Genomic DNA, 24,044 nt, shown 5'->3' with positions numbered 1-24,044 from the left:
TGCAAAGGCTTTTAACTGCTGCTTTTAGAGCCAACTATGATATGAACCCCAAAATTCATCCCCTCTAGATGGCAGAGTCCAAGAGAAAGTATCCCCACATGGTCACAAGGTTAAGCTCTCAAGGACATAAAACAAGAGAGAGAAACTTCATCCAGTACTGGTTTCAGGGACCTGCAGCAAAGTTTGTAACCGACCAGCCTGCTAGGCTGGTTTGAAAAGTAGGTGTATAGGGTTCCTAAGCCCACATTCTATCCTGTGATACTCATCTCTCAATGACAGAATGACACAGAAAGACAAATTCCTAGCACAAAGTACACCAGATTTACCACAGTCTAAGAGTAGTCTCACAAATTCTTTTTTTCTATTAATCAAACCCTTGCAGAGGAGACAAACAGTGGTGACGTTTACTGTACACACACACACATACACACAACACACACACACACACACACACACACACACACACACACACAGAGCCCAGAAGCCTGGCTGGTAAGAAATTCTTACTCTTTTTGCTGGCACACCAGGTTTCTGGGTTCCCTTTCTCTGCAGCTTCCAGAAGAATGGAGTCGCTTTTGATGACCCTGCTCCCTCTGCTGTAGCTGTGGGGTCAGGCCATGTTACAAAAGAAAATTATCCATTGTGTGTTATGGAATCATAGGCAAAAGCTTTTCAGTTTTGCAAGATACTGCCCAACAGGTTGCACGAGTAACTGAATTAACATTTTCCATCCCAGCTGAGGAAAATATACATAACAAATGGACACTAATCACCTTGGTCAACACCTAATATCAACCTGGCAAGATTCAAACTTTCTCCCCTTGGTCCTTGTCACCTTTGATCCACTCAAGGTGGGGAGAGATGACCTCTGACTGGGAATTTTAGAGGTGTTCTCTGGACAAGATGAAGAGCAGACAGTAACCCCAAGTCAGGCCTGTTGAGCTTTATTCGGGACTCACCAAATGTGACCAGAACTTGGGTTCTCCAAGTTAGGCCTGCTGGACTTCTGTCAGCAAGTCCTTCAGAGATCCCCTCCACAGATACAAACACACACACAAAAATACAAGACAGACAAAAGGTCTTCCAAACCAAGATCCCTAACCAAGAATTCCAAGAGTATTCCTTCCAAACTAGCCTCCTATTCTCCATCTGAGAAATCTCCCCCAAATCTTCCTGACTGAGGAGAAATCTCCTGAATAAGACTCTTCCTACTAATTAGAAAGAGCCAACAGAGATCCCCGAAGGAGCTCAACTGATTTGGATAAGAAAGGAGGTGTTGGCAGATCCTAGAATACTCACCAAATTGGACACCCTGTATTGGGGCTACAGTTACAGATACTCCATGATGGGCACCCTGTGATAGGACTACAGTTACAGACACCCTGTGGTGGAACTACAGACAGACACTCTGCAATGGGGATACAGACAGACCCACCACCATGTGGCTACAGACAGACACTCCATCCTGGGGCTACAGTTATGGGATGGGACGTGTCCCCAGGACTATTTCTCTATTGCAATTAAATCCATGCACATTAGATCAGCCATGCCCTGCCGGTAGAGATAGTACCAGAGTCAGCCCCTAGTTCAGGAGAACTGGGTGGTCACTTGGCTAGCCTCTGGATCGGTTGCCAGAGGGGGCCACTGAACCATGAACAGGTAGCCACAAAGGAAATCCCAGACGATCCCTCAAATGTGTAACTGCCCAATAGGTTCACCTTGCCCACTGCCTAGATACAGCTGATTTATCAAGACAGGGGAATTGCGATAAAGAAAAACTTATTCACACAGAGCTTGCTGTGTGGGAGACTGAAGTTTTATTGTTATTCAAATCAGTCTCCTGGAAAACTCGGGGACTGAAATTTTTAAGGATAATTTGGTGGGTAGGGGCTCATGAAGTGAGGAGTGCTAATTGGTCAGGTTGGAGATGAAATCATAGGGGGTCAGAATGAGTTTTTCTTGCTGTCTTCTTCTCCTGGATGGGATTGCAGAACTGGTTGTGCCAGATGACAGGTCTGGGTGGTGTCAGCTGATGCATCATAATGCAGGATTTGCAAAATATCACAAGCACCTATCTGAGGTTTTACAATAGTGATGTTATTGCCAGGAGCAGTTTGGGAGGCTTAGAATCTTGCAGCCTCCAGCTGCATGACTACTAAACTATAATTTCTAATCTTGTGGCTAATTTGTTAGTCCTGCAAAGGTGGTCTAGTTCCCAAACAGGAAGGGGTTTGTTTTGGGAAAGGGCTGTTATCATCTTTGTTTCAAAGCTAACTTATAATCTAAGTTCCTCCCAAAATTATTTTGGCATATTCCTAGGAATGAACAAGGACAGCTTGGGGGTTAGAAGCAAGATGGAGTTGGTTAGGTCAGATCTCTTTCACTGTAATAATTTTCTGAGTTATGATATTTGCACAGGTGGTTTCAGGAGTCTAGTACAGAGTAAAATGCATGGACCAGGAAGCTTAAGGGTGTTCTTTGTATTGAATGCTTGGCGTGAGCTGTGAGGGATGTTTAAAGGCAGAAAAAAATTGCTACTGGTAAGAAGATTCAGGCATCTCTTTTTATTTAGATGGGAGAAAAATAATAAATTGATTACATATTCAGAAGAAAACCAGATTGTTCAGTAGAAAAATTCATTTCCTGGAATTGAAATCGCCATCAAATATCATTTTTAAATGGATTTTATTTTCAAAATGAAAAAGGCTTTTTGTTTGTTTCTGATTATAAAAGTAATGGGATTAATGGGAAAGATAATGGTATAAGTGCACATTTATGCCTCATATTTACTGAAATGAAGTAAAACAATGAACTAAGAGAAAGTAAACTTCATTAATGCTGGAGCTAGAGCAGCCTTCATCTTTATAACACAATCTCGGGATAAAGGATGCCAAGGGTAGTAGGTTCATGATCTTCCTGTTCATGTGCACAGTGGGCTGGGCTGTGGGAAGTGGGTGGAGCTGGGTCACAGGAACCTCAGTGGCACATCTCAATCAGAAGAGCAGATACTGTTGGCATGATTGGGCTGGAGGAAGGATCGAAAACATCTTACTTGGAATGAAGTGGGGTCTAGAAGAGAAATTGTATGACTAAATAATGCCGTTATGTTTCTATGACTTCCCAAGCAGTAGAGATCTACAGGTGAACTTTTACCGCAGCTGCAAACCAGGAATAATAGTATTGATTTGCAAAATTAAATGTGCACTAAGCTTTTAAGACCACTCAATATTGAAAATAGATTGTATATCAGAAGTAGTAAAATAAATCCAAATTTAAGGTATGCCTCCCATGGAATATGGGATAGCACAGAATGAATAATAAAAGTTTTAAAATAAATACAGTAAGAAAATGCAGTCAAATTTCCCAAACCGCAGTTGTAGATAGACACAGCTGTGTACCCACTGATCCACCCACCCATTATAGACAGCTTATACCTGCGAAGAGAGAATATTTCCCGTAAAAATCCCTCCCTTTAGCATTAGTGCTAATGGCAAGATCAAAATAATGCTTGAGTAAATAGGAAGGAGACTCAAGGAGTTTCTACCAATACTAATCAGGGACAAATTTTTGACTTACATTAAGATTGAATATGCAGGAAAATATTCAGCACACAAAACAAATAAACATTGTGTAGTGAAAAGGATTAAAAGAACATTTTATGCAAAAGATGGATGAAAGTAACATTTTGGAACATTTACTCTAGGAAACAGAAACATTTTAACTATAACCACATTGTGTTTTCAAGGAAATTAAAGAAAACAAGGATTCAAGCAGTAAATTTTATGATAGGGTGAAATGGAAAGCTACTGGAAACACTAAGGTAAAAAGAAAAGGAAGAAAAGGATCACTTTCCAGACATAAATAATATTATACTAATGTTAGTTTCCTGTTTTAATAATTATACTATATTTATGTACATTGTTTGTATATGTTTATACATGTGTGTATGTATATATGTGTGTGTGTGCATGTGTATATATATATGTGTGTGTGTGTGTATATATATCCAGTTATATCTATATAGATCTCACTGTTGCACTGTTGAACAACGAGATCTATACCTCAGCATCTAGAGTGCTGGGATATAGTAGGTACTCAATAAATATCTTTTGAATGAATGAATCAATTTCACTCATAGTGGTGTGCCATAGTGGTAAAGAGTAATCATCAGAATTATTCAGGGAGTTGTTTAAAAATACAGGAATCTAGATTTCATTCCGTATCTATTTAATTAGAATTGCTGAGGACAGAACAGAAATTGATAAGAACAGAAAAGTAGTGAGAGACTTCGACATATGCCTCTCATGATCACACCTAGTGACTCACTCGGAGAATTTGAGCTTCTTGTCTCAACCATTTGAGGCTCATCATGTCTGTAAGTCCTGATTCCTGGGGTTGGGGGATGGCTATTATTTTACCTGAGCACAGTCAGGATATCAAGCCTCAAGTTATGGCTGCTGCCTGGTACTTTTTGTCTCTCCCTGCTAGTAAAACAATAGAGAAAGAAAAAAACTTACTATACTATAGGGTAGTTAACCCTGATCACTGTAAGGAGGTATGGTTGATGCTAAATAATGGAAGCAGGGAGGAGTATATCTGGAACACAGGGGACCTGCTGGGGTATTGCTTTGTGTTTCCAACCCAGTTTTAACTGAGAGTAAGCAATTACAACAAAGATGACCCAACAAAGACGTGATTACTAGAGGCTTTGGCTCCTTAAAGATGAAAATTTGGGTCACGACACCAGGAAAGCAATTCAGACCAGCAGAAGTACTAGACAATGGTGGAAAGAAATCTGAAGTGGATATTAAAGGTGGAACATAATAAATAGCAGTGATGATCTTGAGATCAACAACTGCAGCAGGGATTCTATGGCATGAATCTATGTGTCCTCTCAAAATTCTGATCTTGTAACTTAAATCCTAAGGTGATGGTATTAAAAGGTGAGGTCTTCTGGCATGAGGGCTCTACCTTCACAAATGGCAATAATGAAGTTTATTATGAAAAAGGTTTCAGAGAGCTGTCTGGCCCTTACATCTCTTCTGTACATGAGGACACAGTGTTAGTTCCCTTTTGCCCTTCTACCACGTGAGAATGCAATGAGAAGGTGCCATCTTGGAAGCACAAAGCAGCCCTTACCAGACACTGAATCTGTTGGCACCTTGAGCTTGGACTCCCTGCCTCCAGAACTGTGAAAAAAAGAAATTTCTGTTCTTTATACATTACACAATCTCAGGTATTTTATAGCAACAGAAACAGACTAAGACAGCTTATTCCATTAACTCTTCTCACACAAAGTCTCATTTTTCCCTAGAATTGTGGCCAGCCACTATTCTGAAGAATTAGTGGAGTAAACTTAGTGTGAGGAATAGTGGATCTGAACAGCACAAGACTTGGGCTGTAGCAGATATTGTTAGTGCTCTGCCTACATCTCCTTGGATCCCTTTTACAACTATCATGCTCATCAGCTTCTGCATCTTTTTGTCAGGGGTCTCTGGAGACCCTTTCTCTCTTCACGTAGAGAGCCAGTTGTTCTTGGGAATTCACAAACCCGAAGGTTAGCTTTTAACCAATGACTGATGAGTGTGCAGAATATAAATATTCTAGCTCCTCAGCTCCTGAGTGGGACTAATATTATAATCTACACTGTATCCAAAGTTCCCCTGTGGGACCGAGTCAAAATTACCTTACTGGGGACTTTTCTTAATATTGTACTCTTCCTAGAGTGCTTTTCCATCTCATTTTTCCTTTATTACTAGTTTTTCTTGGAGATTTTTTTTTCTGTAGACATGAGGTCTCATTTTGTTGCCCAGGCTGGTCTCGAACTCCTGGGCTCAGGCAATCCTCCTGCCTTAGCCTCCCAAGGTCTGGGATTATAGGCATGAGCCACCATGCCTGGCCCAGTAATATTTATTATTAAATCTCATTCACAGGTTCTGATTCTGGGGAATCTGATTTCAGAAACTGATAATGTGGTTGGGGTTTAAGGAGCGTAAATGATTAAGGTAGAATTTCACCGGTTTGACATGATGGTAATTTGAATCGTTACTAAGATGATTTGTAGTTTTTAAGACATGCCTATTTCTAGCTGTCTGCATTTTTGGACTGAAACGCTTATGCAACACACACATATACCCAGCATTAAATATTTATATTGTGTCTAGACACTGAGAATCCCCAGTTAACTAAGACTATGGTTATAATTTGAATGTGTCCCCTCCAAAATTCAGCTATTACGAATATGACAATATTAAGAGGTGGAGCTTTTAAGAGGTGATTAAGCCATTAGGATCCTTCCTTGTAAGTGGGATTGGGTTTATATAAAAGAGGCTTCAACATAACAAAAAAGTCGTTGTCTTCAAGTCAAAGAGAGAGGTCTCAGGAGAAACCAAACCTGCTGACACTCTGATCTTGAACTCCCAGACTCCAGAACTGTGAGAAAATAAATTTCTGTTGTTTAAGCCACTCAGTCTGTGTACTTGATTATAGCAGTCCTAGCAGACTAATATACAGTTGATCCTTGAACAACTGAATATTAGTTTGAACTAATATGGGTCCACTTGGGTTTAAACTACTAGGGTTCACTTGTGGATTTTTTTCAATAAATGTTACACCAAGTGTGCCTGCATATCCTGTTTCCCCTTCCACCTACTCCACTTCTTCCACCTCTGCCATCTCTGAGACAGTAAGGACAAACTCTTCTCCTTCCTTCTCCTCCTCAGCCTCCTCTAGGTAAAGACAACGGGAACGAAGACCTTCATGATAATCCACCTCCACTAATGAATAGTACATGTATTTTCTCTGTCTTATGATTTTCTTAATAACATTTTATTTTGTCTAGCTTACTTTATTGTAAGAATTCAGTATATAAAACATATAACATTTAGAAAAAGAGGCTTCATGCCGTGTTCGTCTCGCTTACCCTTCAGCCTTTGGCCGTGTGAGGATACTGCATTCCTCCCCTCAGTAGGATGCAGCAGCTGGGCGCCATCTTGTAGACGGAGAGCAGCCCTCAACAGACGATGAATCTTTTGGTGCTTTGTTTTTGGACTTCCCAGCCTCCATAAGTGTGAAAAAATAAATTTCTGTTTTTTATAAATTACCCAGTCTGTGGTATTTTGTTATAGCAGCATAAATAGACTAAGAGAAAAACCAAATCTATTGTTTTGTTTTACAAATGAAACTAGAAGATGTGTGCTGCTTCATGATTCAAGTCCCAGTTTTGTTGCTCTTCTGGAGCACCAAAGAAAGATTCACCATTGATGTGTGTTCTATGCAAGAGTAGAACCCTTCAAAAAGGAACAATTATGCACCATTACCAAAGAAAGAATATTCCGCCAGCTTCTGCTCGTTTTCCACACTGTTCCATCTGTCTGAAACTCTTAGCACTATGATGCACCCCAGTCCTTTGAGAGTTTTATAGTGTAATCAACAATGGCACCAATGATTACTCTGAGAAAAACATGGCACATGAGAGAGTCCGAAAGCCTTCATAAAGATAACACACCTGTGCCCTAGTGACTATGAGCAAAGAAAAATCTCTCAAGGCCAATTCTGGCTTTCCATTCTTATAAAGTATTCCTTAAATAATAAAGGGATCTGGTATTTGGCCAATGGCAGTGCTCAGAAGAGAAATAGCATTATACTGGAGTGTGAATCAATGCAAACATTCATTAAAGATGGGGAAACTGAGTCTCAGAAAAAGGAAGAGAAATAGTGAGCTAGTGGTAGAGTTAGAACTAGGACTTCTATCAGAAACTTCTATTGGGATGGGGTTACATTTTGGATTGTTTATTGTTGGTAAATAAGAAAACTATTAATTTTTTTCATTCTCTTCTGGGCAGATGAGCATATCACAAATAATGATTTATATCCTGCTTTCTAATATTTATCCCTTTTAATTTTCTTACCTTAATATATTATTTATGATATGGAATAGTTGCAATGATGTGAGTTTTTCTTGTCTTGTTCCTGATATGAGTGGGAAGGCTTCTAATATTCTATCATTAGGAATAACATTTTTTATAGGTAGGAATCCTTTATCAAGTCACAGAAGTTTTCTTTTATTCTTAACTTGCTAAGGGTTTTTCTTTTTTCTTTTTTTTCTTTCATTTGCTTGCTTGCTTGATTTGAGGAAGGAGTGTTGATTTTTTAAATATGGCAAGTGTAGCATAATAACTAAGCAGCCTGGTTCTGGAGACCAACAGCCTAGATTTCAATCCTCGCTTCACTGTATACTGGTGGTGCATCCTTGAACAAGTTACTTAACTGCCCTATCACTCAGGGAAATGTAAATGTTACCTAACTAACAAAGTTGTGAGAATTAAATAAGATGATAGACATGAAGCTTATGGCACAGAAGTGCCCAGTATGTGTAACCTGACTACTAGTCTGCCTTGATTCTTATATTGGTATCCATGTCAAAGAGCTGCATAGAATCATGTGATCTTAGTTTTCATCTAGGCCAGCTGGTTCTCAGACTTTTAGATTATATACGTTGTAACACAAATTATTTTAAAGTCTGTGGTGAAGACATTGTTATCAGCTTTTTATTTACCATATAAGGTTACTAATAAAAGAAACAAAACAACAATGTTAAATGTGGAAAAGTTTCATTTAATGCCTTAAAACGAGGAAGAGTGCAATCTCAAAATAAAAGAGGGCCTTCTAAAGTGAATAAATATGACGTTTTGAGGAATTTACTATATTGTTCTCCTTTTTTCTCATTCACCACAGAGCAGTGAACATGACGTGGATGGGTAAGTTTGGGAGCCTCTGACCCAGGCCCATCTCTCATCTAATGCAAGAATCATTCTTCCTCCAACATCCCTCTCAGGCTCTGATGGACTCTTCCAGAAGTGGGGTGCTTCATTTCTGAACAATCTGGTTAAAAATTATTCTCTGAACTAGCTTCCTTATAACTTCAATTCACTGTTGCTTGGATTGCTGTTTGGAAACAACACTGAGTAAATTTGTTCTTGTTCAACAAATGCCTGTCAACTGTTAAGACAATATTTTTCACCCTCACCTCACAATCATCCTTACTTGAGAGTCAATATCCATGATACTTTCAACCTCTTCTTAACTGCATGGCCTTTAAGATCTCTTCACCTTGTATTTCCCTTCTCTGAATACAGTCAAGTTTCTCAAACTCTTTCTTAATTTGTAGAATCACCTGATTTATGACAATAGGATCTGGCCTGCTGCTGGTTTAGTCAGGAACATTTGGTTGGGAGTGTGAATGTAACATGTAGCCTGCTCAGGTAGAAAAAATTCCTAGTTATGAGGGACTTCTATAAGAGGTAGTGTTATAGAGTCTTTAGGATACCAATTTTTCCAGCTAGAAACCTCTGTGGCTGGTGCCTTTGTCTGAGTTCTTGTCCCGCATCCTGGAAGAATGAGGTATACAGACAAATGGAGGGTGAACAAGGTGAAGAGGAGCTTTACTGAGCTCAGACGAGACCTACAGTGGGTAGCTTCTCTTTGTAGGCAGGTGGGTAGCTCCTCTCTGTAGGTGGGTCATCTTGTGGAGTGTTCAGCTCTCAGCACAGAGGAGGTTCTGGAGAGGGTGGCTCCTCTCTGCCTATGGGTCTTCTTGTCCTCTCTGCACCTGTCACTGGAGAGGGTAGCTCCTTTCTGTCTGTCACGTCCAGCTATCACCAGAGGCACTAGTTCCTCTCTGCAGCTGGTCCTTCTTTGTCTCTCTGTGTCCCTCCATCCTCTGCCCTGCTCTGGCTGAGCCCAGGGCTTTTACGGACATAAGAGGGAAGGAAGTGCATGCTGATTGGTCCATGGGTGGCCATGGGCAGGCCGGAAGAAGCACCACAAGTCACCACTCTGGTTTGCAGGGCTGGCAGTCTGTCCCCCAGTCTTCAGGCCCTCCCTGGCCCAAAGGTAGGGGCTTACCAGAAGCTGCCCCTTCCGCCCAGGAATCTGTCTGCCTCCTACTGGCATCCATGGCCCCAGGACTCTGCCCCACTGTGCTCCCAGATCAGAGGGGGCACTGACAGCAGGAGATGCCAGGCACTGGGGGCAGGCACTTCTGAGCCTATCAGGGGATGGGGGCCTTCATGGGCCCCCAAGAGTGTAGGGATGCCTGAGTCTGTAGCCAGGTTTGGGTGGTGGCAGCTGGGAGCCATGTGGGGCTCCTGCCCACTCAGTGGCCTGCATCAGTAGCAGCAGTTTGGGTGGCTGCGGCTGTGCCCAGCAGGGCAGGGATCATGCCTGCTTCCAGCCTTCCAAGAGCACAGGAGGCTTGGATTCACTGTCACAATTTGGGCAGCTGCAGCCCCGCCCAGGAGGGCGGGGCTCCTGCCTGCTCCATGGAGCAGTAGGTCTGCGTCTGCAGCTGCGATTTGGGCACCTGCGGAGCTCCCGCCCCAACTCAGAACCGGTAGGGCTCCCACCGGCTCCATGAAATCTGCAGTCCCAGCTGTGCTGCCCTCCCTGCTGCAGCTGGCATGATGGCAACGGCAAGCCATCTGGAGCGGTAGCTGCCATCAGTAGCTCACCTTGTTTTGAGGTTAAGAAGCAGTTTGAAGGAGTTAGTGATTAAAAATATAGACTTTGGCATCAGACAGAATTGGCTTGAGTTCATCCTCCATGATTTACTAGCTGTGCAACTTTGAATAAGTTTTTTAACCTCTCTAAGTCCAAGTCAGGTTTAAATGATTCTATTTATGAAGATCTTAAAATGGTGCCTGGCATATAGCAAATACTAAATTAATGTTACATAATCTTTTTATTCTTATTCATTTTAAGGATCAGCATCTTAACTGTAATCGTTATTTGGGTCCAGCCAGTCCAGAAATGTATTTATAATAATATCTGGGAACATTGTTTAGCTCAGCATTATACAATAATAAAAAAAAAAAAAGGCTAAACTGAGAGTATCTGAGCCCACATTATGGAATGGGAAACCAGAGTGTGTTTAATTATATGTGTGACTTCAGGATAACTATTTTTATTATTTGTTATTATTTTTAATTTTGTTATTACCTGTGTGTTACCTGTGTATCTTCTCAGGGAGGGCTGGAGACAGAGCCTGGACCTTTCTCTCTCTCCTCCTTTTTACTTGCTCCTTCCCACAGTAGGAGGAACGAATTATCTGATGGATGTAACTTGCAAGAATGTAACAGCAGTCACAACTTTAGTAGGGGCAGGCAGGGTAACTGCAATAAAGAGTGGGCTTTTCTCTCTTCCTTTTTTGGACGTCTTGATGATGAGGAGTCAGCATGTGGATAGGACACAGAGCCCTGGTTCAGGAACGTCAGCTGAGTTCCCGTTCTCTGAGTTTTGGCTTCTTTATCACACTTGGACAACTAAGGTCAATCCTTTACCTCCAATTCAGGAGGAAGCTCCATGCTGGCCTCTCGTCTAAACCACTTTCTCCAATCTTTGAAAAAAAGCTAATTGACATTTTGATTTAACTTTAATGTTAATCTATAATCATGATAACTATAACATGAGATTCTGATATCCATGTCCATTTCTTTAGCCATTGAATGATGAGTTATTAATTCATTCACCCACTCACTCATTCATACATTAATTCTGGAGATTTACTGCTCAATATTTGTTGAGAGCCTACTGTGTACCAGGGACTCTCTTAGGCACTGCAGCTACAACAGTGTACAAAACAGACTAAAATATCTACCCCAATGAGACTTACATTTTAGTAGGGAAGTCAGACCATAAATGATAGAAATAAATAAAATATAAAAGTATAAAAAATTATAAAATGTGATGTACACTGCTGAGGAAAAGCAAAGCAGAGAATAAGGTTAGGAAGTGTTGTAACTGGGATGGGGTCATATTTTGGATTGGGTGATCAGTAAAGGCATTATAGAAATGGGAAAGGACTGAAGGAAGAGAAGAAGCAAGATCTGAGCTACCTAGAGTACGGGTCCTGGTAGAATGAACAGGATGTGCACAGGCCAGAGGTGGAGACGGCCAGTGTGGCCGAATAGGATTTTGACACTTCGAATACAAGAGAAGCCTCTGGAGGATTTTAAGCACAGGGGTGATATGATATGCCCTATATTTTAACAGTGCACAGAAAAGACACAATTTCTGCCCTTATGAAATTTATATTCCAATAGAGGATGCAGATGATAAACAAAATTACTAAGTGAAATTTACCGATGGAAGGTGATGCTACTAAAGGAGAGTAAGTGTGGGAGAGAGGGCATTTCGGCCACCATGTTGAGAACAGATTGTTGTGGAACCCTAGAGAGAGTGTGAGTGTGGATGGAAGAGGGACAAGTTAAAGGTCATTGTAGCAACTGAGGCAAGAGATAGTGAGAGTGACTGACAGTAGGATGGTAGGAGTGGAGGTGGTGGGACATGGCCAATTTGGGACACATTTAGAAGGCAGAGCCAACTGGTCTCTGCTGTTAGATTGAATGTATGGTGTGAGAGAAAGAGAATTCAGTGATGATTCCAAGGTTTTTAGGCTAAGCGACTGGAAAGATGGCATATCCATTAACTAAGAGGTGAAAGGAGCAGATTTTGGAGAAACTAGGAGTTCGTTTTGAACCCGTTGTTTGCAAGGCCTAATATATATTTAAGTAGATGTGTTGAGTGGGGTGAACTGGAGTTAAGATAGAAGATTTGGCATGACTTTTTCCTTTTCAGATCATGCTTGTCTTGAGCCATCATCTTGGCTTGCTCTTCACAGCCAAGAAGCAGTGAAGAGCATTGGTTCTACAGTTTGATTCCCTGGGCTCAAGTGTGGCTTTGAAAGCTTTATGCTGTTAGGCAATTATTGAACCTCTCGCTGCCTCAGTTTTGCCATCTGTAAAATAGAAAATAATTGTGTGACTCAGGATTGTTGTGTGAATGAAATGAGTTCATCCCTTTCACGATCTTGGCATTGAGCAAGGAATGAAATATTATTCAAAAATTTTGAAAAAATTATAATAGCAGTAGCTAACATTAATATAGCCTTTATTTTATGCCCAACCCTATTCTAGAAACTTTGTAATATATTAACTGATTTATCACTCAAAAAACCCTAGGAGGCAGATACTATTACTTCCTAATGGCATGGAGATGGCATGGATGGTTAAGTTACACAGGTAGCAGGTGGTAGAGCTGGAGTTCAATCCCAGGCAGTCTGGCTTCAAAGGGCATGAACTTTAATACCACACAGCACTATCTCTCAGACCATGTTAGCTATGGGTATTATTTTCCTGGGTTTTTCCTTCCTTTTATGAGAGCATCCATTCTTAATCTACTTATGAAGCTGCTCAAAGTTCACTTAGAGTCCAGTATTTATCAATTGTACTTCTAAGGCATATGGTTACCTTCAATATACTTTGCAAAATAAAATATCGAATTGCCCTAGGAATGACCCAACTCCCCATTTGCCAGGTCCTGTTGCTTCCTGTCCTTCTCTAATTTGGGCACTCCATCTTCTGCATCGGGTGATAAGCATTCTGTCTCTGCAATAGCAATGCAGAGATTCAGGTTTGCCTACTTTAATGAGAAGAGATTCTTGGTTGAGATTCCATCTCCCATGGCTGCTGCCACTTGGGGGCATTCTTGTTTTACCATTTTATGTTCACTGGTATGTGCACAATAGCTGCATAGCTAGGTGGTAACTCATAAACACTTGGGTTCACTCTTGCCATACCATATCATAAATAGAATATTTTATTTCTAACAGATATTTTAAATCTCTATCCAGCATCTTGTTAGGTAAAATATAATATTTTAAAAATCAAGTAGATGTTTTTTAGTCATGTAAATATTCCAAGTATTTAGTTATAATCATAGTATATGTACAATAAATAACAAAGCAATGGCTTTGGCATGTGCTTGTGAAAATAACAGGACTAGATATTTTAAGGAAAAATCCTAATTATATAATTGGAGTAAAAATGGACCTTTTGAACTCTCTGCACAAATAATGATATAAACCAGTGGTTGTCAAATCTGAGCATGGGCCAAATCCATCTGGGGCCTGTGAGCTAAGAAACCTTTTTATATTTTTAAATGGTTGAAAAAAAAGATGAATGATATTTTGTGACACATGAAATTATATGCAGTGCAAATTGAGGCATCTATAAATAAAGTTTTATTGGAACATAGTCATACTTATTCACACAATATCGATGGCTGCCTTCACACCACAGTGACAGAGTTGAGTAGTTGTGATACAGATCACATGCCTGCAAAGTCTAAAGCATTTACTATTTGCTCTTTGCAGAAAAAGTCTGTTGATCTCTGATGTAAACAAATAAGCAAATAATGCCCCAAGTATCCTTGCTAAGGCCAGAGTCCTACAACAGGGTTTGTGTGCCCCTCTGTTCAGAATAGGCAGAGCCTTCATTTGGCTACAGATGCTGATTGCAATCAGAGGAGACAGTCAGGGGAAAAACATTCTGCCTAATTCCATAAAACACTCCATTTTTATCTTAATATGCATTTCCTTTGAAAAGAAGATGGTTCTTAAAAATTGTTGATTTGTTTTCCAGAAACAAAGCAGTCATGGATGTAGAAATATATCTTGAAAGCCTCAGTAAAAGAGGACTTTTGTTTTTCAGAATGAAAGTTATCTTATTACTTTCTCATTATAAAACCATATGTTTAGTGCAAAACAGTAGAAAAGCCACAGAGAAGCTAAACATGAAAGCAAAAACTACCTAAAATCTCACCTCTCAGAAATAATCAGTGTGACATAAGTTTATCCTGTGGCTTAACAGAATTATTGCAGAAAATTTTATTAACAGAAAATATTGGCGAAGGCAATCTGATGTTGGTGTGTATGCAGCTGAGGAGCCCTTTCCAAGGTGAGGGTGGTCGGGTGGCCCACCTTCCTACTCCACAGGGAAGTCCAATGTCTCTTTGCAGGAAACTAGTAGGTTTGATCACTGTCTAAACTTCAGGTAGCTCAGTTTACCTTGGGAATAAAAGCAGGAAAATGTTCTACAGAAAGCATTGCATATGCATCCATTTATTTAACTTTTCAACCAACCAATCGGTGAATAGTAAGCATATTAGTTTTCCACTGCTGCTGTAACAAATGAACACAAATTTAATTACTTTAAAACAGCAAAAACTTTTTTTTCTTAGATTTCTGGTGGTCAGAAGTCTCAGGTCAAGGTGTTGGCAGAACTATCTTCCTTCTGGAGGTTTTCGGGAAAAATACATTTCTTTACTTTTTCTAGATTCTAGAGGCCCAGCGCATTTTTTGACTTGTGGCATCTTCCTCCATTTTCAAAATACATCACTCCAATATCTGGTTTTATGATCATATCTCCCTTTTTCTCAATATCTTGCCTCCCTTTTTTAAGGATCCTTGTAATTACACTGGATCACTGGCTAATCCCGGATAATCTCCCCATTTCAAGATGTGTGATTTAATCATATCTGCAAAATCCCTTTTGCCAGGTGAGTTCACATAGTCACACGGTATAGGGATTAGGACATGGACATCTTTGGGAGGCCATTTTTCTGTCTACCACAGGAAGTGAGCACCAACTTTGTTCCAGACACTAAACTAGGCTCTGGGAAACTAGAGATGAAAAGCTGAATTCCAGGCCAGAGGTAACAGATATGGGGCAATGTGCAAATTCCACAGAGAAGGTGGCCTTTGCTGGGAATCAATATTTGTTTTCCTCATCAACATTATAACAAAATGATGTTGAATAAAATGCTGTTATTCAGGAATCTGCTATATTTAGGAGAAGTGAGTCTCTTTCTGTAAGATCCCATTGGATTTCCCTGATGAGAATTTTCACCAAACAAGGTTTCAATGGGATTAATTGTAACAGAATTTATGGGTAAAATTTGTCCTCTGCTTTCAATCTCAGGGAATGTGATAGAAGGACAGAGCACCTTTTCTACTGTGCTGTAGAAATGACTCAGAAATTTGCTTATAGGTTTGACTGTAGGCTTCACCCTTCTCACTTAATGTTATATATCCCCAACACGAAGGAGAGATCCAACTTAGGGTTCAAGATGGCCTGACTAATTGACATTTTCTACCACAAGGCAGTGTGCTGAATGCTAAGAAAGTGATACCAAAGGATTACTAGACCCTATGGTTAATATGAAGTAAAAAGACATGTGAAAGCCTCTGCCCTGTGTTTTTCTCCTACTTTCCTGAGATTTCCATCTCAAAGAAATTTAACAAATCAAAGTGCATTCAGGCCCAGAAAGATCATTCCTGATTTGGGGCAGATTATCATTGGGTAAATGAGACATTTTAGGAAGTTATTTTAACTTGGAAAATAATAAATTCCATTACTAACAGAGCTATAGGTATTAGGCAGGTTAATGTTTTGCATTAGATAGCAGCCTTTACAAACCAAAAGTAGATGCAAGTATTTAAGTGCATTAGTCAGAAATCTTTTGGTTTTAAATTACAAGAGGCCCATCTCAGAGTAGTTAAAAGTCCAAAAAAAGATTCATTGACTAACATGAGTGGGGGATTAAAGACATAATTCTGTATTCAGTCATGGCTGAATCTATGATTGAAGTAATGCCATTAGATTGTCTCTATTTCTGTACATCTTGACTCTGCATTCCTCTGTATTTGTTCTTTCTCAGCGTGGTGGCAAAGATGCATGCTGGTACCCTTAGGCATACATTTTCCTTTCAGCGAATGATTTCGCAACAAAAGGAGCACCATTTTCCCAGTAACTCCAGGAAAAGTCCCAGGAGTGATTCTAGTTGGATTGGCTTAAGTTACATTCCCCTCCCTGAAGCTTTCAATTTTAAGAGGGATGTGGACTTTTATAAGTCAGACCTGGGTCATGTGCCTATTTCATAACCTAGAAGTAAGTTCAGTTCTCCAACAACACGTGGACAAAAAATGGAGCAGGGATGTTTCCCCAAAGAGGTGCTGACTAGATAGAAGGTGATGATTCCTATTGGATGGGCTCATCTATGAGGGTTGGCAGCAGCAGTAGACATCACCCAGGGGTACCATTGGAAAGTGGTGGTGGATGCCCTGTGGTGACTAATATATCTTACTTGCGAACATTCATGAGAAACCCCCATCCCAGAAGTCCCCACAATATCCTGCTCAGGGGCAAATTTGTTGGAAGAAAGGGAGGTTTTTCATCAGCAGATAAATAACCTATGGAAGCATAAGTTACATGGGTAAAGCCATAAATGAAAATCAAAGTGAGAATTTAAAGTTAGATACTGTATAGCAGGGCTTACAAGGGAATGAATTTGTGTTAAAAGGCTCCATTTTTAATGCTCGCCTATTTTGTGATGTTTCTTTCTTTTTTTTTTTCTTTTTTTTTTTTTTTTTTTTTTTTTTTTTATTTTTGAGATGGAGTATCACTCTGTCGCCCAGGCTGGAGTGCAGTGGTGCGATCTCAGCTCACTGCAAGCTCTGCCTTTCAGGTTCGTGCCATTCTCCTGCCTCAGCCTCCCGAGTAGCGGGGACTACAGGCGCTCGCCACCACGCCCAGCTAATTTTTTGTATTTTTAGGAGAGATGGGGTTTCACCGTGTTAGCCAGGATGGTCTTGATCTCCTCACCTCGTGATCCACCCGCCTCAGCCTCCCAAAGTGCTGGGATTACAGGTGTGAGCCACCGCCCCCGGCCGTGATGTTTCTTTTATACTGTATATGCTGCTGCTTGGAAAGATGGAAGCTGATTTATGGCGGTAGAAAGGGGAAGTTAGTGAAGGATGAGAAGGAGCAAGTGTGGAGGGGAGCTGAAGATGGGAAGAGCAGAGAACTGGTATGCATTTAGATTGAATTTAAAGGTCATATTCAGAAATTTCTATAAATATATATATTACACAGCAATAAGAAGTTTAAAAATGTTAGTCTTTGATTTATTGGTGCAGTTCTTGGGCACTGAAATAGATCCACTTCTCCACCAAAATGTCTTCTACTCTTTTTATAGGGGTCTTTTCAAACAGTTACAGAAGCAGCAAGCTATTTTCTGGATATATTTTCTGTTAATTAATAGTGCTGGAGTAACTCTTGAATTTAATGGATACTTTGTAGTACATACTCAGTTGGCTACTTCTATAATATTTTAAAGTTTTTTAGACTGATTTAAGATGGACTGAATTTGGTGAAAAGGGAATGGAAATTGGATGTAAGGATAAGAGTTTCCTTTTCTTTTTTCCTTCCTTCCTTCCTTCCTTCCTTCCTTCCTTCCTTCCTTCCTTCCTTCCTTCCTTCCTTCCTTCCTTCCTTCCTTCTTTCTTTCTTTCTTTCTTTCTTTCTTTCTTTCTTTCTTTCTTTCTTTCTTTCTTTCTTTCTTTCTTTCTTTCTTTCTTTCTTTCTTTCTTTCTTTCTTTTCTTTCTTTCTTTCTTTCTTTCTTTCTTTCTTTCTTTCTTTCTTTCTTTCTTTCTTTCTTTCTTTCTTTTTTTTTTTTTTTTTTTTGACGGAGTCTCACTCTGTTGCCCAGGCTGGAGTGCAGTGGCACGATCTCGGCTCATTGCAACCTTTGCCTCCTAGTTTCAAGCGATTCTCCTGCCTCAGCGTCCCAAGAAGCTGGGATTACAGGTGCGTGCCACCATGCCCATCTAATTTTTGTATTTTTAGTAGAGATGGGGTTTTGCCATGTTGGCCAGGCTGGTCTCAAAACTCCTGACTTCAGGTGATCCATGCCCCCCAGCCTCCCAAAGTGCTGGGATTACAGGTGTGAGCCACTGTGCCCGGCCAAGAGTTTCCTTCTTAACTTCATCATATACTAGATGTATAATCTTTGGATAGTTAATTAATCTCTCTCAGTCCATGTATTCCAATCTATAAACTAGATATAATAATACCTACCCAGAAGCTTGCTTTGAACAATAAAGTAGGTAAAGACTCTGCAAAGTGCCTGGCACATTTTTGGGCATAAATAAATATTTGTGCAACAGACAAAACTTGTCGTGGAATCATAGAAACAATAATCTCACATTTCAGTTGTAGTATAGTTCTCACAAATTTATCTATGGCCTGGTCTTTTTGATGAATTTCCAAAGAGTAAGTGATTTATTAGGTGAAGCCCCTGAGAGTGGTGAGCTCAAAGAGGCTTTCAGGAAATACATCCACCACGGGAATTTTAGTAGCCTGCTCCTTGTTCCAAATCCTATTTAGTCAGGGTTAAATATGCTGGACCATCAATCTGAATATAAATACATACTTCTTTTTTAAAACCTCAGAGACAAATTACAAATTATGACCTATAAATGAACCCAGGGCATTTCTGCTTCTTCTTGGAAGATTTCCAAGATGCCATTAAAGAGACTTGCAGTTGCTTATTAGTATATTTAAGCACTACCCTCTCCAGACTCACTATGCCAAGGAATAGTGGTTAAGAATTGATCTGCTTGTGGCCAGATGGGCCAGCAAAAAGTATAGCAAAAATCACTTAGGGAAGGTAGATATAACAATGTGTGTGATCTTATTGCAGATGGCATTTATCTTAGTCTGCTTGGGCTTCATAGCAAAACACCATGCACTGGGTGGCTTAAACAATAAACATTTATTTCTCTGGTCCCTGAGGCTAGAAGTCCAAGACCAAGATGCAAGCAAGGTAGATTTTATTTTGAGGCCTCTTCTCTGAGTGGGTGCTATCTCGCTGTGTGCTCACATGACCTCTTCTTTGTGTGAAAGAGAAGAGAGCGAGCTCTGGTGTCTCTTCTTCTTATAAGTATACTTCTCATACTTAAGAACTTACATACTTCTTATGGTATGCATCATGGGGGCCCCACCCTCATGACCTCACCGAAACCCAACTATCTCCAATGGCCCTACCTTCAAATACTGCCACATTGGGGGTGAGGGCTTCAACATATAAATCTCCGGGGGGACACAAACATTCAGTCCACAACAGCATTTATGAGTGTCAAAAGATGTGGGAAAATATGGCCACAATCCAAAAGACTCATAACCTCTTCAATCTGACTGTTCATCCCTCCAGTGCAAAGCTAATTGATTATCATATTAAGTCATCATTCCCTTTTCCCCAACCCACCTCAGCAATTTTAAAACCAGTTCTACCTTGCACCCACAGAATTATTTTAGCATTTGCCCTGTCACACAATTACTGCCTACTCATCACCAATATTGTGACTTTGACAATACTACCCTTTTTTGACGGGGAAGAGAGCATAATATTTGTAATAAATGAATATTTGCATAAATAAACAAATTTTGCAAGCTGTTTGAAGTTGAGTTGTGTAGAATTATCCTACATGAAGTCTATAAAAAGGAAAACTGGAAGATAAGAATTTATCAGTGTCAGTTTAGTATTAGCCCAGGGAAACAAAGATTATCTAACAGAGGGTTCTGATCTTCTTTTGTGGGTAAGATCTTACCAGGCTTTGCTGGTGATGAGATAAAATATCCCTGTTGGCTATCAACTTTCTTGTACCTTATTTTTCCCTGTTCACTAAGAAAGATGCTGATGACTAATTTGGCTTCTCAGGTACCTTGATATGAGGAAGAGTAAGCTCCAAAAAGTGGCATAAAATTCTAGTCCTTGGAAAGAGGAAGGCATCCATTGTAAATTACATACATCAGGTTTTGGTGAGTCCAATTTATGAGAATCAGTTCTCCAAGTCTGGTCAACCCTGGTGGACTGAAAAAAAATGAGTTTCTAGACATCAAACTTCAAACAAAAGCCTGGTAAACAGACCAGAGCAAGATATTCAGCTCAGTGAGACCTTGCTCGAATTGCCAGCTAGTGTGTATCTTCGTCTGTTATGTCTTCTTGCTTGAACAAATCTGAATGGGCAAGCAGAGTGGTCGTGTCAGTTTCCACCTGCCAGCTGTTGTGTCATCTTCACTGACACAGAGAACTAACTCCCTTTGCCATCCCCACACAACAGCTCTACCCCATGAATAGAATACTTGGCAGCATACACAGCAACTATGCCAGAATGCTGCAGACATAAAATAGAATCATATTTTCAGGATCTCTGATAATTTCTTCATATGTAACATACCACCTCCTCCGAGTCCACCACCCCTTAAAACAGCCTAGTTTTAAAGGGACATTTTTTATGTTAAGAATCAGTGAAGGGTTTTAGATGCATTTGAAAAAATTGAGTACAATTCTTCCTTTGAGTGGAAGGTTATACATGGGTACAGTTACAACACCCAGCCCAACCAGAACTGTATCTCTGAGCACGGTTGATAGTATCTGAAGTTAGAAACTGTGTTCTGGAAGAAGATGAGCTAAAAACTTTGAGGTGGCGGGGCACAGTGGCTCATGCTGTAATCCCAGCACTTTGGGAGACCAGGGCAGGCAAATCACCTGAGGTCAGGAGTTTGAGACCAGTCCGGCCAACATGGTGAAACCCAGTCTCTACTAAAAATACAAAAATTCGGTGGGTGTGGTGGCAGGCACTTGTAATCCCAGCTATTAGGGAGGATGAGGCAGGAGAATTGCTTGAGCCTGGGAGGCAGAGGTTGCAGTGAGCTGAGATTGCATCACTGCACTCCAGATGGGGCAACAGAGTGAGACTCCATCTCAAAGCAAAATAAATAAATAAAAAATTAAAACTTTGAGGCAAGTTAAGTAGAAGGCATTTTTACTCATTCACATTACAGACTAGACATTCTGGTAGTTTTCTGTCCACTAGCCAATTTTTAATACAGATATTCTGCATTCACTCTTTTTGCTGGGTCTTCCTGGATTTTTCCCTATTCTCCAAACAGAATCTTGCTGTCAGTATAGTCTCTGTAATTCTTCAGGGTACAAGTTCCACTGAACTGCATGCATTAACACTATCCTTTAACTTTAAACGGACCTTTGTCCTTAGAGCAGCTGTCTCTATGAATAATTCATTAGTGAATGTTTACTGGTAACATTTTAAATTCTCCTTCATTTTAAACAACTTCCCTGGATCTCCTTTTTTTTTTTTTTTTTTTTTTTTTTTTTTTTTTTTTTTTTTTTTTTAAATTAGAGTTGTGTATTTTTTTTTCTTAAAACTCTTACTGGAGACCACCTTCTAGATATCCTAGGAATATATAGATACAACATGCAGAGGCTTTCTTTAAGTAGAGATGTCCGTGATGACCTGTCTGTGTATTGCTCACATAAAATATCTCCACAAAAATAATAATTCTTCTGATAATGGAATAGTGAAGTGTATAAAGCACACAAAGACACAATTCAGGAATAATTCTTCCAAAGAGACAAAAATTGAGATGCCCCGAATATCTTTAAATATCAGGATTTTGACTGAAGCCTCAGGCCTCAAGTTGCTCACTAAATTATGCCTAAAATGTCAAGCTGAAGTCCAGTCTGGTGCTAAGACTATCAGTTATCTTATGATAAATATTCCTTCCTTTGAGAACCAAGGTATCCTCTGAGTCCTAACACGTATATGCTAAACGAGCTGTTCAATAGATGTACCCAAACCACTGATCCAAATGCTCATGTGGCCTTATGACATGTCAGTAGAAATTCCTTTACAGTTTGAAGTCAATCAATAAGTGTCTTTTAGTTTTTGTCATTTAACCAGTTGTCCTTCATACAGTGCAAAGATATGCTTCTTGTCCACCAGGATTTCATGAGATCCATACCAGAACCTAAGGTTGTGGGCATGGGAAGCATCAAATTCTACATGTAGGTCCCTGGGAGTAATGGTGAGAGGTGACAATCTTATTTCCACATCTTAGTTGTCTTTTCCAGCTATTGAGGACACAGCACAACACATAAGTTACTGGTTTAATATATATGTTGCATCTGGCAGGATAGCTCCCCAATGCTGCAGAATGTCCCTGAGTTGGTGCCTAATATAAGCCCATCACCATTAATCCTAATGCCATTTCACCATTTCATAAACTGGATCCTTCTGGGGATGGGTACAGAGAAAGCTAATTGCTGCACTTCCTTTGAGGTACATGGATATCTTTGTCTCAGGCAATGTTACATGGGACATAATATCAACAGATCAGGCAGGCATTCTTAAGTCTAAGAGAAGTGGTACTGAACAGGGAAGGAAAACTCATATTCAAAGTATGTCTTGATTATGGTAAGGACAAATAGCTATGCTTTTTAGGCTATGTGGAATGTTCTCTGGACCCTAAACCAGGTTAACTCCATAAAACTATACCAATTAAGTGAAGCAGCTACTTGATAACCTCTACACTCAATTTCCTGCTGTTCTGTGTCCCAGTTAACCACAGGTAAAAGAAGCCTCAGTAATTGTGAGGCCTGCATGGCAGAATTCATAGCTACACTGCTTACCACTTAAATGGAGTCCTCTGTCTTCAGATCAGTGAACAATCCAACTCCAAATCCATCATGAGGTCTACTTTTCCAGGGCCACTGCCAGTGTTGTCTTAGCATGGGTTTCCTAGAAAACAGGATCTGAGGCAAAAACTTACATCCTGACATTGTAGAGTAGAATTTAATCCCAAGAAAGCAGAAGTAAGGGAAAATGGGAAGTGACACAAGGGAAGGAGGGAGGGCAAACATGATGGGATGTGCCGGTGAGCTGGCCACCACTCCTAGATAATGAACAAAGCTGATGACTTGACCTCATAGGATATCTTCAGAGAGGCCAAATATAGCATTACTGCACCTTTGAAATAGCTCATGGTTCAGAGACTGGAGGGGGTGAATTGGGAAAGAGAGGGAGGAAGGGAGATGAATTTATTTCATCCTCTAGTGTCTTCTCCCATTAATTAATTAAGCTCATCCCATGAAGTGTTACTTCTCTTGCACTTTTGGGTTGGGTTGTATTGCCTCTTCTTTCCAGGAAGCTGCTGGGGAAGCAGAGCTCCTACTGGTCCCTCCTTCTCAATCAGCTCTATGCGTGGGGTCATTTGATCTACATGTGTGTGGTTGGAAAGAGGGCAGCTTCAGTGACTTGGCTTTGTGACTATGGGAACTGTGTTAAGGGTACTTGGTTGAAGGAGGGGTGAATACAAACAGTGAGAAGTAGGTATAGCCATAAGAATCTGGAAGTAATGCATAAATTGAATGTTGCTATAACAGAATACCACAGACTGGGAAATTTATAATGAATAAAAATGTATTGGCTTATGGTCCTGGAGGCTGTGAAGTCCAATATTGAGGGGAGGGCATCTTGCAGGGGCCTTCTTGCTGTGCCATCCCA

General features: G+C 40.2%; 1 pseudogene; it reads right to left on the bottom strand.

Moving 5' to 3' along the window:
* LOC126936456 (olfactory receptor 7E24-like) overlaps positions 1 to 10,139 on the bottom strand; it is a 48,629-nt pseudogene extending 38,490 nt beyond the window's left edge.
* Positions 10,140 to 24,044: the final 13,905 nt, after the last annotated feature.

Source organism: Macaca thibetana, chromosome 14 (assembly GCF_024542745.1).
Source record: "Macaca thibetana thibetana isolate TM-01 chromosome 14, ASM2454274v1, whole genome shotgun sequence".
NCBI lineage: Eukaryota > Metazoa > Chordata > Mammalia > Primates > Cercopithecidae > Macaca > Macaca thibetana.
This window is presented reverse-complemented; position numbering and strand designations above follow the sequence as displayed.